Source organism: Cupressus sempervirens, chromosome 8 (genome assembly GCF_028749045.1).
Source record: "Cupressus sempervirens isolate cs-2001-9-10 chromosome 8, ASM2874904v1, whole genome shotgun sequence".
In the NCBI taxonomy this organism is placed as follows: domain Eukaryota; kingdom Viridiplantae; phylum Streptophyta; class Pinopsida; order Cupressales; family Cupressaceae; genus Cupressus; species Cupressus sempervirens.
In genome coordinates, this window is record NC_143125.1 from 645086291 (window position 1) to 645101128 (window position 14838).

The 14838-nt window shown below is 33.2% G+C and overlaps 1 pseudogene; it reads right to left on the reverse strand.

The window, feature by feature from the left end:
- Nucleotides 1-2258: 2258 nt before the first annotated feature.
- On the reverse strand, nt 2259-3242 carry LOC149544077 (pathogenesis-related thaumatin-like protein 3.8 pseudogene; annotated as a pseudogene).
- Nucleotides 3243-14838: the final 11596 nt, after the last annotated feature.

Consider the following 14838-nt stretch of genomic DNA (forward strand, 5'->3'; position numbering starts at 1 on the left):
CTTTTGAATCCACTATCAAAACCCATGTATTGTTGGAAGCCCTAAGAGCTTGTAGAGCTTGCACGAGCCAGGAACATGAACCATACATTGACACTACTATGTAATGTGGTCCCACATAATTTTTTTGCATGAACACTTCATGGGATCTAAGGGGTTGACTCAATTTTTAAAGTAAATTGATATTTGGGTTTGTTATAATATATTCAAAGAATCTGGATAACTTGATATCTAGATTTGGTAAAATATATTCAAAGAATCTAACTATGTTATATCTTTTTGATTCCTATACTATATGTATTTTTAACATAACTCAAAATATTATCTTTTCATTTAAATCTGGTTATTTAGGGTGCACATAATAAAAACAAGATGTTGTCAAGAATAAGACTATTTTTTGAGAAAGAACAAAATGAACTTTCATATCATACTTTTAATACTAGGACATTGATTTAAGGTGTTAACCTTGATCTTATACAACTATGATTTTTATTAATTATTTTAGAACCCTAAGTGATTCCACCATTAGTTAACATCAAGATGATTCAAATAAAATACTTGAAGGAGATTATTTTATACTACATTAATGAAGTCTTAATTTTTTTTGACATGATTATGTTATTTTCCTATTTTTTTTAGAAACTTCACTATTTGTATGTAAATGTATATCTACATGTATATACACATATATAATAGTGTGGCAAGATAATCTATTCTAAATATCATTTGGTCATTTTGAGATGTTATTTCATCAACATGTGGTAATTTGATAGAATTGGTGAACAATATAAAGGTCATTTTAAAGTACTTTTCTTAAAATGATAGGTTAATTTATCACTATCTTTAGTTGGGTCTTTTGGTTTGTTCTATCATTTAGGAGGAAAACAAATTGTTCAGAATAGATTGTAAAAATATCAATGGAATTATTTTGTATTTCCTAATAGTAAGAATAATTATTTTGAGTTTCACAAATAAGCAATATTTATATATTTAAATGAGGTAGATCCATACACTATATATATGTTTAGTAGATTAGTTCAAAATAAAAATATAATTTTTTTTTTTTGATGTAAGTCATCCACAAACAAGTTTTGGGTAGCCGATACGGGCCCATGCGTGCCTAAAACCTCTTTGGCTAAGAGCCAAGGACTAAGGAGCACCCACGTTGCCAAATTTTCTCAGGGCACAATCCCGACCTCATCCCTTATGATGTCTTCAGGCCTTGCACTTAGCAAGACTTGATCCCTGGTGGGCTCTTTGTGAGCGATTCAACTTCACCAATAGACCAAGGGCCCATTGACATAAAATTTATTTTTTAAAAAATTGAGCACCCTAATTTTTCTATTTCTTCACATATTCAAATAGGATGTTTTCAAATTTTTTTAAAAGCATTCAATCAAATTCATTGAAATAAAATAATAAAATAAAATTTATCTCAAATTAGAAAGTTATAAAAAATCTTAACTAGCAAAACAAACATGTTATTTTTATTCTAAATTAAATTGTGTATCTATCTATTTTCTAATGTAACCACGATGATTGAAACAAGTGCCACATAGTGGCTAGTATTTGTGGTAAGTAATAGTTTAATTCGACAGAGTAATATATTAATTTTAATAATTATAATATAGAATCAATTAATTTGATTGGAATGATAATATTTAATATAGATTAATTAATATTTAAATATTTGTCATAAAAATCCAGTTTTGAATTTAGTAATATTAAAATAATTATCAATCTATATTTTAAAATTATTTTATATTGTAATATTATAAAAATAACATACTTTTGATATAAAAAATATATTTAAAATTAAAAATAATATCTAATTTACTATATAAAAGTAAATTTATTATAGCTTAATTATATTTATGTATTAATATTTTTATTTTATTAAAAAGTTCTTATATTTATATTATATGGTTCTTATTTATACATTGGAGAATATTGTCTAGTTATTCCTAGAAATTTGCCCTATAACACTCCAACTAATAATCCAATCAAACCACAATGATTGAAATAAGTATCAATCATTTAATCTATTAAGGAAACATTCTTCTTTGTAAAAAAATGTACAATAATTGTTTAAATAAAATAATTGTATGATAAAAAAATATTAACTAACTAAACATTCTACAATTAATATTAACTTTAAAAGATAAATTTACTATATTTGATTGACTTAAATGTCCCCTTCCTTTGTATAACTACATTTAAGATATTTGAACTTGAGAATAGGATAATGTAACTGAATTACGTTTTCTACATTATTGAAAAACTTATGATCTCTTTTTATTTATTATTTATAATAGACTAATACTTGAAAGTACCATGTAGTGCCTTCCCAAATGAAGGCTATATGACGCTTACAAAATGATAGTTTATGGTACCATATATCGGATACTTCAAAATAAGCAGTCATACATGAAACTACCATGCCTTACACCAAACGATGGCTTGTTTATATGATATATCACTAGCAAACGATAGTTTATACTACCATATATCTGATACTAAATACGGGGGTGATCATAATTAGCTCACATGAGCTGATTATTCGTGGGTTCTAAGGAGCAATATAATCCTATATATATATACATCTAGGGACAGAACACAACGCTGTAGTCGGTGGTGCCAGAAGGGCATACGGTCGCAGTATCGTCCTTGGCGTAGCTGTAAGCCTGAGGGCACTGCTTCTTGAATATCATGGAGTAGTTTGTGGCAGGGCAGGTGGTGGCATAGGATCCAGTGCAGCAGTACTGGGCTGTGTGAAAGGCAGCGCAGGCACTCTTGCATCCCCCATCCACCTTCAACATAGAAGGGCACGCAGCATTTACGTCGGCTTTGCATGCAGTGGTGCTGCACTGTGCGTTTGTGGGGTTGATAGAAAGCGGAACGTTGAAGCCGTCCACCAGAGACACGTCGTAGAAATCTCTGTTGCCGTCTCCATTCAGCGAATACTCCGCCAGCGTGGCAGGAGCAGCTCCGGAGACGGTGCAGTTCAGTTTGCCGGCGCAGTCGCCGGTTTTACAGCTTCCTTTCCCGCTCCCATCGAAAGAGCAGCCGGTTCGCCCCCAGAATCTCGCATGCATTGTCCCCGCCATCACATCCATGCTCCAAGTCTGCTGTTTGTCCAGCTGCTTCCCTCCTCCTGGTAATCCCGCCGGCCAAACTGTGTATCCGCACTGGTTCTTTATATTGAACCTAACCGCTGCGGCCTCTGTAAAAGAACACAAACACATATACATATTATTGTTAACCTTGGTGATGTTATATTATTTAACTACCCCCAATAGATGTCATGTGATCAATAAAGCTTACCTTACATATAAAGAGAGGTGGCCAGTCCAGCCACGAGAAGAAGCGCAAACACTGGAACTGTTGCCATTTGTTATACCGTGTGGTTTGTGTAAATAAGGATTGATTGTATCGATGAGGAGGGATTAGTCATTTATATAGAAAAGATCGCCCCGCCATTCACGACGAATGCTGTGTATCGCACGAGATGGCGGTTACCAGAATTTAAAGTTACATCTATTAAAAAGATTTGACTTGACTTGAAAAGATCGACCCGCCATTCACAACGAATGCCGTGTATCGCACGAGATGGCAGTTACCAGAATTTCAAGTTGCACTTATTAAAATGACAAGACGTGACTTGACTATAAAAGGTTGCCCCACCATTCACAAGGCACTATCTATGGTGTGACTTATGCAACTTTTTTGAGTGTGTTTCATTTGTATATTAAAGACTTAAAGACTATTTATCACTAGTGTGGGTGCATATATGTTGCACCGCAGCCACTATCCATTTACAATGAATGTTGTGTATCACACGAGCGGTTACCAAAATTTAAGGTTGCATTAATTAAAAAGACTAAACTAGACTTGACTTGCATTTATTGACTTGATTTGACTATAATGACTTCAAAAAGCTACGTGTGTAAACCTTGAAGTTGAGGGCAATCAATATTCTGACCATATCATTAATATTAGTTTAGTTTTGAAATGAATTATAAATTATAAACATGAAGAACATTAGAATGGATTTTAAAGATATTCAAGCTTCTAGACATCCACATATTAATCTTCTTTCAAAGCTTATCCAAACATAATTCTTTGATGATTTCTCAAATAATTTTCCAAGGATGCTTTTTTTCGTGACACACAAAGTTAAGATAATTAAATAGGTTTCGACTTATATAGTATGATTTTTCACTAGGGTTAAAGTCATTCATGTCGAAAGCAAGAGCTTACAACCTATATATTTAAAAGTTCGAAGAATATATATCTATAATATTATATAAATGATCTAGTAGTAGTTTAGGCTAACTTCACACACCTGTTGTTTCTAACTTGTGCACTAAAACTTATCAATTTTTTTGGTGAAGCTTCCTATGTGAGTGAAGAACTTAATGCTAGCATTTTGGCTTTACCACATTTACAGAGCTCTTTGTAGAATTTTTAAAGTTCGAGATGATCTAAAAGTGTCATTTTAAAATGTATTCCTAATGCCAGCCACTAGGACTCCCCAATAGCCACTCATCTAAAAAATAGTACTTTATGCACAAATGGACCAATCAATAACCAAAGAGATTAAATAATGATCATCTATTAGTAGATGCGTGATCGCCTATTACTATATGTGTGACCATCTTTTTAGGACTTTGCCCATAATACAAACATGGTCGACAACTAGCATGTGTGTGCGTGTCTGTATATGTACATATAGATATGTATATATATACATGTATATGTATTTATGTATATATACATATATATATGTATGTATATATAGATATATATGTATACTTGTATGTATGTATATATATGTATACACACACACACACACACACACACACACACACATACATATATACACACATATATACATATGTAGATACATACATACATACATATATATATACATACATACATATGTATGTATGTATATATAAACACACACACACACACACACACACACACACACATATGTATGTTTGTGTGTGGGTGGTGTGTGTGTGGAGAGAGAGAGAGAGAGAGAGAGAGATAATATTATAGATCACTTTTAAATATATTAGGATTTTTTCTTTCATCGTAATTGTTTGTAAATGTTCAATAGTTTTTGAAGTATTAGATAATAGTCAAAAGAATGGTGGCCTGACCCCAAAATACAAAAAGGCTAAAAAGTCAACTAGAGGATAAATTTAAATAGTTATCAATATCATGATATTAATAATATTATAAAAAGATTATTTTAACATAAGTATTAGAAAAATCATCTAATAACTATATTTAGTTTAGATTTTAAATCTTAAAAAATAATATTAAATTATTATTATTTTATTAAAATCTCCCAATCCAAATTACTTTTGATTCTCAATAAAGTAAGATGTTTCATTAATGAAAATAAACTCTAAAGCTTTGTGCACTTTGTCAATAAGAGAAATTAGTGGAAAGAAGTTATGAACTTGATTTAATTTTTGACCTATAAAAATGAGTGTTTCTTCTATTAAAACATAATGTTATTGTCAAAATGGAAAACAACACGCATACATCACATTTTTGGCAACTATGCTTGTAGCTTGAATCTAGTTGTTAATCTTGAAGTTAACTCAAGTAGAGACAAAACATCTTGAATAAATGAATATTGAATACTGATAACTCAAATAGAAATCTTTTTTGAGTATAAATGAAAAATCCCTTTCTGCATAGGATATCTATATAATGCAGGGTGCTCCCCTTAATAGCATAAACTCATAACAGAAACAAAGAAATAATAGCAAATGCGAGAAAATAGTATGGATTTCTCATTTGCGCCGCAAATGTGGAATTACAAAATTCATAAGTACAATATGCTAACCCACATGAGCACCTTCAATACAATAATCTACAAGACAAGTTGCGAACTATCACCTAGAGTTGTCCTAGACAATGTTCAGACCTTTCTTAAATAAGAAATTTTATGCTGCTCGGGAAGGTTCTAGACATTGAAACTTGATACCTAAGGACAAAAGACCCTAATAATACACATAGAGTCGACCAAATACATCATTGAAAATTATTTTAGATATTTTTGGTAGCCCAAATTTGAAAGGACATAACTCACGAATTGTTGCTCTGATTGGCTATTATAACTACTTTTTGGAAACACCAGCTCCTAATCTACAAGCTCAAAATGAAGCTAGCGCCCTTCCTTTGATTTTTTAGACTTCGTTCGAGCACTCTAAGGCCTTCAACAGTGAGCCTAAAGATTTTTCTACAAAATTTTCCATCAAAAATTCACAATAACTTCTCTGACACTTATGCTTGAGCAATGAGATTTTTATGGTAGGCTCACAACTCTAAAATTAACCTTCCTATAGAAAATGAGAACATCCCAAACTCATATGATAAAGTTACTAAAAATAGTAAGTTTCCATAAATAGTATCCACCCTGTCTACTAGCCCTTATTAAAATAGAAATGACTAAAAATAAAATATTTTTGGGTGATGGAAGATTGCCCTTGCACCCAAGATGCTTTTGCATCAGACACTCAAGGTAATTTGAGAAGTAACCCCTTCACATCTCAGGTGTTCAAAGGAAAACCAAGATGGTTAACCTCCTCCTTTGCTAGCCATGATGAATCCTCAACTGGTCTCCCTTTCCATTTGACCAAGTATTCCTCTTAAGTTTTGTTTCTAGTACTTTTTCCAACATGACTGTCTAGTATCTCCTTAATCTCCTTTGTAGCCGAACTAGCTGCTGGAATGCTCCATTGCACTTCTGCAACTTCATCTCCATCACCTCCTTCATAATACTCCATCAAATCGAAAATGTTAAATACTAATGAAATATTCAATTTAGTAGGCAACTCCACTTCATACGCATTGCCAGAATCATGCCTCTTCACTATCTTGCATGGTCCAAACTTCTTCATCTTCAACTTATTATATGCACCCATTGGAAAATGCTCCTATATAAGAAATTCCTTGTATCTCCTTTTCACATCTGCCTTAGCCTTATATTATGTATTCATGTTTATGATGTGGTTCCTCACCTCCTCATGGATGTTCTTCAAATATTCAAAAAAATCTTCTACTTCAACACTACTTATCTCTCCTTTATCTAACTGCCTTAGTTCAAAAGTGTTTCTGGGACTACTCCCATATACAATCTGGAATGGTGATTTACCAGTACTCCTATTGACAAAATTATTATATGCAAATTTTGCCTATGGTAAATCATATCCCATCCTTTTGATTTATCTCCAACCAAGTGTCTTAGCAAATTTTCCAAACTGTGATTCATAGCTTCTATCTGTCCATCAGTTCGTGGATGATGTTATGAATTGAACTTCAAATCTATCTTCAACTTCTTCCACAATATATGCCAAAAACACCCAACAAATTTGATATCTCAATCCGAAACTGTACTCTTTGGCAGACCATGTAATCTCACCACCCCTCTAAAAAACAACTCTGCTACATGAACAACATCACTAATCTTCTTGCAAGGAATAAAATATGCCATCTTTGAAAACCTATCGACCACCACAAAAATAGAATCATGCCTGCCTTGTGTCCTCAGTAATCCAAGAATAAAATCCATGCTGATATCCTCCCATGACTTCTTTGGTACAAGTAATGGCTGATACAATCCTATATTCTGCCATACTCCTTTCACCATCTGATATACTCTACAACTTTGTACAAACTTCATCACATCTTGCTGCAATTGTGGCCAATAGTAATTTTTAGCAACTAAAGCTATGGTTTTTTCTCTGCCAAAATGTCTAGCCAATCCTCAACTATGCTTCTCCTTGATGAGATTCTCTCTCATTGAACTTCTAGGAATGCACAACTAGCTTCCTATTATCCTGGATCATGAAATCCAACCACTTTATCCTATCAAGTGTAACAGGCTTTGTAAATGCCTTCCATGATTCATCAAAATCAGGGTCATCTGGATATAATGTACTGAGTTCCTTGAATCCAACCACCTCTATCTACATTTTTGTCAGCAAAAGTTGTCTTCTACTAAGAGCATTTGCAACTTTGTTAGACTTCCCACTCCTGTGTTTCAAAAAAAATGTATAACTCTACAAAAGTTCAACCCATTTTAAATGCCTTTGATTCAATTTTCCTTGATTATGCAAATATTACAAAGCTTGATGATTAGTATACAAAAAAAACTCTTTAGGAAGAAGATAGTGTCTCCACTTCTTCAATGCTTGAACTATAGCATAAAATTCTTGATCATAAATAGAATATTTTCTTTTTGCATCATTCAACTTCTCACTGAAATAAGCAACTGGTCTACCTTCCGAGCTCAAAACAAATCCTATTATAGAACCACTAGCATCACAGTCTACTTGAAACACCTTCTTAAAATCAGGAAGTGCTAAAATAGGTTTCTCAATAACTTTCTATTTCAACATATTAAAACTCTTATCTGCTCCTACAGTCCACTTAAACTCTTTCCTATCCCCTCTCATTGTTTAAGTCAAGGGTCCACAAATACTATTAAAACTTTTTATGAACTTTCTATAAAATGTAGCCAATCCATAAAACAGATCTTATCTCTGTTGCACTCCTTGGAGTAGGCCATTCAATGATAGCTGTCACTTTCTCTTGGTCCATTTTTAGACCTTCTCATGAGATTATAAATCCCAGGTACACCAACTCTTTCTTTACAAAGCTGAACTTCTTCCACTTTATCAATAACTTTTCTTCCCTCAACTTGTCAAACACCTTGTGAATATGAATTAAATACTTCTCCAATGTCTTACTAAAGATCAATATATCATCTAGGTAAAAAATGACAAACTTACCCAAAAACTCCTTCAGTGCCTCATTCATGAGCCTCATGAAAGTGCTTGGTGCTTTGGTTATCCCAAAAGGCATGACTAACCACTCATATAGTCCTTCCCTTGTCTTGAAAGTAATCTTCCACTCATCACCTTCTCTGATATGAATTTGATGGTACCCACTCTTTAGATATATCTTTGTGAAATACTTAGCCTCACTTAAATAGTCCATAATATCATCCATCCTTAGCAATATAAATCTATACTTTATTGTGATCTTGTTAATAGTGTGAGAATCTATCCACATCCTCCATTACTCATTCTTCTTTGGTGCCAGTACTACTAGTACAACACATGGATTTAGACTCTCTCGAATCAACCCCTTCTACAACAACTCATGAACTTGCATGTTCAAATCTTCACTTTCTACTAGTGTGATTCTGTGTGCTACCTTGTTTGGAAAACTAGCTCCTGGAACCAAATCCATCTGGTGACTAATCTTCCTCATTGGGGGAAATCCATCCAGTACATTATCTGATACAATATCAGAAAACTCTTCCAACATATCTGCAACTTCTTTAGGTACCTCCTCTACTTCTTCTTTACTATCTTTAGGAATTATAGCAAAACACATATGCTCATGTTTCATACCTTTAAGAAAATCTTTTCCATCAAGAAAACATATTTTGGAAGCAATCCATACCTTTTCTTCTTTATCCTTCAATAGTTTCAACTTATGTTTTACTCCATCCTTTGTCAAAGTGTAGGTATTTGCTTGCCCATCGTGTACAACACGCCTGTCAAATTTCCATGGCCTACTTAGCAACATATGGCATATGTCCATAGGTATGATATCACATAGTACCTCATCTTGGTAGCTTCCAATCTTGAACTTCACTGAGCACTGCTCATTGACCATAACCTTGTGGTCATCTTGCACCCAAGCAATATGGTATGGATGCATGTGTTTTTTTCTCTTCAGCTTCAACTTGGTGACCATCATTTCTGACACTAGATTGTCAGTACTTCCACCATCAATGATCACATCACAACACTTATCTTCACATCTACACCTTGTGTGAAACAAACTCCTTCTTTGATTAGGTTCATTCTCACCACTTAGTAGGACTCCTTTGTTAACTAGGACTTTTCCTCTTTTAACATCTTCAGAATGTGAGGATCTGGCATCTTCATCAACATGTGCAACTCTTGCTTGACCTTTTATTCTTTGATTTGTCCTTCCTTGGTGCTGGCTACATTCAAATGCTCTATGCCCTTCTTCTCCATATTGAAAACATTTTTCATGGAAGCCTCTTCTTCTAGATCCTTTTCCTCTAGCTCTTCCTCTTTGATCTCTATTGTTCTAATCATGGAAATGATTTGAATTGTTTTCCCTTTGGTTCTGATTACTACTTCCAACTTCATCCTTGTTCTTTTGATCATCATTATGGCCTCCATAAGATCATCCGCTAGATCTTCCACCATGACCTCTTCCACTATTCTTCTTGTCAAACTTCTTGCTCAGTTTCTCCTCAACTCGTAGGGTAACTTGGTATGCCTCCTCAATATTTCCCATTTGAACCAGACTTATCTCATCCTGAATGCTTGGCCTTAACCCATTAAGATAATGGGCAACTTTCTCCTTATCAGCTTCTACATGGTTGGTTCTAATGAGAACTCGGTAGAACTCTTTGGTATACTCTTGAATAGATTTTCTCGCTTGCTTCATTCCTTGCATCTTCTTCAATAAATCAATCTTATAATCCATAGGAATAAATTTTCACTTCATTTTAGCTATCATCTGATCCCATCTGGTGATTTTGTCCTTTCCCTTTCTATTTCACTCCAACTAAACCTCTTGCCACTAGATCTTTGCATGTCCCTTTAGTTTTTCCTTGGCAAACTTGACCCTATTCGGATCCTCAATATCTTCATACTCAAAGTACTCCTCTAGTTCATTAATCCAATCAATCAACTCTTCTGGGTTAAGATCTCGTGAAAACACGAGAACCTCAAACTTAGGTCCTTTTCCAATCTTAGAGATGACCCTAAAAATTCTCTCTTTCTCTAGGTTTAGAACTACCTCTGCTCTGGCATTTTCTTCTACTTCATCCTCATCCTCAATTTCATCCCTCACAAGAAGATTTATTTCTCTTTCCAGTTGTTCTTCCAATGCTTGCATTTTCCTTTGGAGGGCTGGGAAACCCTAAGGTGTAACACCTACAACTCTTCTACCACACTCTCTTCGTGGAGGTATTTTCACACTTTAGCTAAAACCCTAGTGCAAACTATCTCACAATCGATGATCTATCTACATGCTCAGCCCAAACCACAGTCTTGGTGTGAAGTGCCTTATAGTCGGCGATCTATCCACACACTGAAAAACTCTAGCTCTAATACCACTTAATGCAAGGTGCTCCTCTTAATACCATAAACTTGTAATAGAAATGAAGAAACAATACAAAATGTGAGAACAAAATATGAATTTCTTATTTGTGCCACAAATGAAGAATTAAAAAATTCATAAGTACAATATGCTAACCCACATGGGTGCCTTCAATACAATAATCTACAAGACAAGCTGCGAACTATCACCTAGAGTTGTCCTAGACAATGTTCAAGCTTTTCTTAAATAGGCAATTTTATGCTGCTCAAGAAGGTTCTAGACATTGAAACTTAATATCTAGGGCCAAAAGACCATAATAATACACATAGAGTTGGCCAAATACATCCATGACAATTATTTGAGATATTTCAGGTAGTCCAACTTTGAAAGGCCATAACTCACGAACCATTGCTCCTATTGACTATTATAACCACTTTTCAGAAATGCCAACTCCTAATCTATAGGCTCAAACTTGTGCTAGTGTCCTTTCATTGAGTTTTTGAACCTCATCTGGGTACTCTAAGGCCTCCAAAGGCGAGCCTAAAGATTTTTCTATAATTTTTTCCACCAAAAATTTGTAATAACTTCTCTGATACTTATGCTTGAGAAATGATATTTTTATGGTAGGTTTACAACTCTAAAATGAACTTTCTTATAGAAAATGAGAATATTTTGAGCTCATATGAAGAACTTACTAAAAATATTAAGTTCCCATAAATAGTAACCACCATGTCTACTAGTCATTATTAAAATGGAAAAGATTGAAAATAAAATATTTTTGGGTGATGCAAGATTGCCCTTGCACCTAGGATGCTCTTGCAATACTATATGTCTTCATTCATGTGAGATGGTATAATAACAATAACATCAACTCAATATCCTTATAGTTATTTAATACTAGCTTCTTCTACCAATTAGTAATATGTACAATTAATGCAGGAGCATCCAAGGTTTCCTTGTAATCCTGCTCTTTCTTTCATTCTAGTAGTTTTAACCAAGTTCAGTAGTGTTAACCAAGTTGTCCAATGCTAATTGAGTTCTAGCAATGTTAACTAAGTTATCCATTATTAACCGAGTTCCAACAGTGTTAATTGAGCTATTTAGTGTTGACTGATTTCTTGAAGTGTTAACCGAGTTGTTCTATGTTGACCAAGTGTTCCTTCATGCACCATGTGAACATGATATTTGTTGATTCTTGGGTCCTACTTTGACTGAGTTTTTGTATGATTGGATCTTAGTTTGAGCCAATTTATGTATTTAATTTTGATCATAAATTTAATGATATGATCTTGTCTTGGGATGAGTGTAAACTATTTTGAGGTTGGTCTTTTTATTATGTAATGATCTAGAATCTTTTATAAGAAATTGTGGCAAGTATAAGTAGAGGTATTTGGTTTGTTTTAGGAGGAGAACTCAGGAGTTTTAGAGAAGATGTTTCTAGAATTATGAATTTTAAGTTGGATTGTAAATCTTGAATTTGTATTTTACATCTGGTTGTAACCCAGAAGGCCTTACAACTGGGCATGTATGTTGATAACTTGAGAAATCAATAAAAGTGTCTTGTTCTCTCTCTCCTTGGTGTTGTTCTTAGTGTGTTTTCTTTCATTGTGGGGTAAAAGCATAAACCTGTGTCACCCTTTTGTAGAGGAAAAGGCTAACAAAACTATAATTGTTCACCTTCAATGACATAAAACTGGTATTATCATTTATAATTTGAAATTGAAGTAAACTAATGAAACATGTATAAATGGATGAAGTTTAAAGGATTATAATTTTTAATAATTGTTTGAAATAATAATTGATATATTCTCCTAATTTTTTAGTTGCTGAAAAATGCTAAAAATTAGGAGTTTAATTCCCACCACAAAACTAAATTAAAATAAACTTATTTCCATTTGAACTTAGACTATGTTATAGATGACATATATAGCTAGAAAAAATGAAAAAAAGAAGTTTTTAGCCCTATATTTTTTCTTTTATAATATTTCAAATTTCAACACACCTAAAATTGTTAGTTTTTATCTCCCACCACATTTTTCAAAACAAACCTATTCTAGAAAAAAGAAAATTTATACATACTAGAAGAGGACTTTCTCCTCTAGAACGTCATATAATTTTAATTTTTTTTTATATGATTTTAAAAAATTTCCTCTCAAAATCAACATCTTTTCAAGTGTTAAAATACATGCTTGTAGAATTTTTTAATTACAATATACTATATCTAATTTAAACACTATAAACTCTATATGAGAATATTCTTAACTTTGAGCTCTATAAAATGGTGTTTGTATGTTAGTAAAATAATATCATAAAAAATAGTAAGAGTTATTGAAATGTCATTTTTTTGAAATAATTTTATTTCTCTAATAATTGGATATAAACTAGTATAAAACATGCATTTAATAGACATTTTCAATTGGAAAAATACGAGACCATACATAAATTAGCTATAATAAATTTATCTAGATCATATGTTTGAAGAAAATTGACTTTTAGATAGAAATACTCAAATTCAGTAATTCTGATAATTCAACTTGAAAGGTCACACAACTTTGTACTTTTACATTGTGTTTACTCAACAAGCTGGTTGGATAGTTAGATTTTCCTTTGGCCCTAGTTGTTCATAACCCTCCTTGTATTAGGTAGTATTAGAGCTTGAGGTTTATTCTCATAGAGATTGGATTGTGTAGAACCCTAAGTTGAATTTGGTTCTAAGGTGGTAGATTTGCAGATTTGACCTATAACTTGCAGTGGGTTACAATCTTCAAGGAACCTGTTAGTAAAGATGGTTCATGATAGAGGAATTGCTAATACTTCTATTATGGACATATTAAGACAAATTATAGCAAGATTAGATGCTGTAGAGATAGCCTAGAGGAGAGGAGCACATCTTGATGACATGAATGATGATGAGGCAATAGCACCACACTATAATCTAGAACTTGAGGAAGATCAAGATGAAAAAGGTTGTCGTATTGTCTAGGGCACATTCAAAGCATGGTTTAGAAGTTATAACTTATGATAGAAAATTAGAAACCAATATTATGTTGGATTTGATCTCTGATATGGAGAAGTTTTTAAAGTATGAAAATGCTCTTAATAATAGGAAGGTGAAAATTGTAGTCACTAGGTTGAAATGTCAAGCCTCACTATGGTGGGAGCATTTGTAGACTAATAGACAAAGGAGAGGAAAGGAGAAGATCAGGACTTAACTAAAAATGGTAAACAGGCTGAAGAAGAAGTTCCTTCCTACTAATTACCAAGGTAGCTTGTTGAGAAAGATGCAAAGTTTGAGACAAAAATACATGAATGTAAGGGAGTATACTAAAGAATTCTATAGATTGGACATTAGATCTAGACATATGGATGATGAAGTTGAGAAAGTTGTAAGGTATCTCAATGAACTAAGCTTTGGAATTCAAAATGAAATAAGCTTTGTAAAATTAGAAAGTGTGGAAGAAGCATACCAATATGCCTTGAAAGCTAAGGGGATCTTGACAAAGAGGCATGAACAAACACAAAGAGGTAGAGGTGGTAGATTCCAAAGAGGCAGAGGTGGATCTTATGAAGAAGGTGGCATATTTGACAATTCTATGTCAGATAAGAGAAAATCTAAATGGAAAGGTAGTAATTCTTACCAAGGAGGTATTAGCTATTACCAAG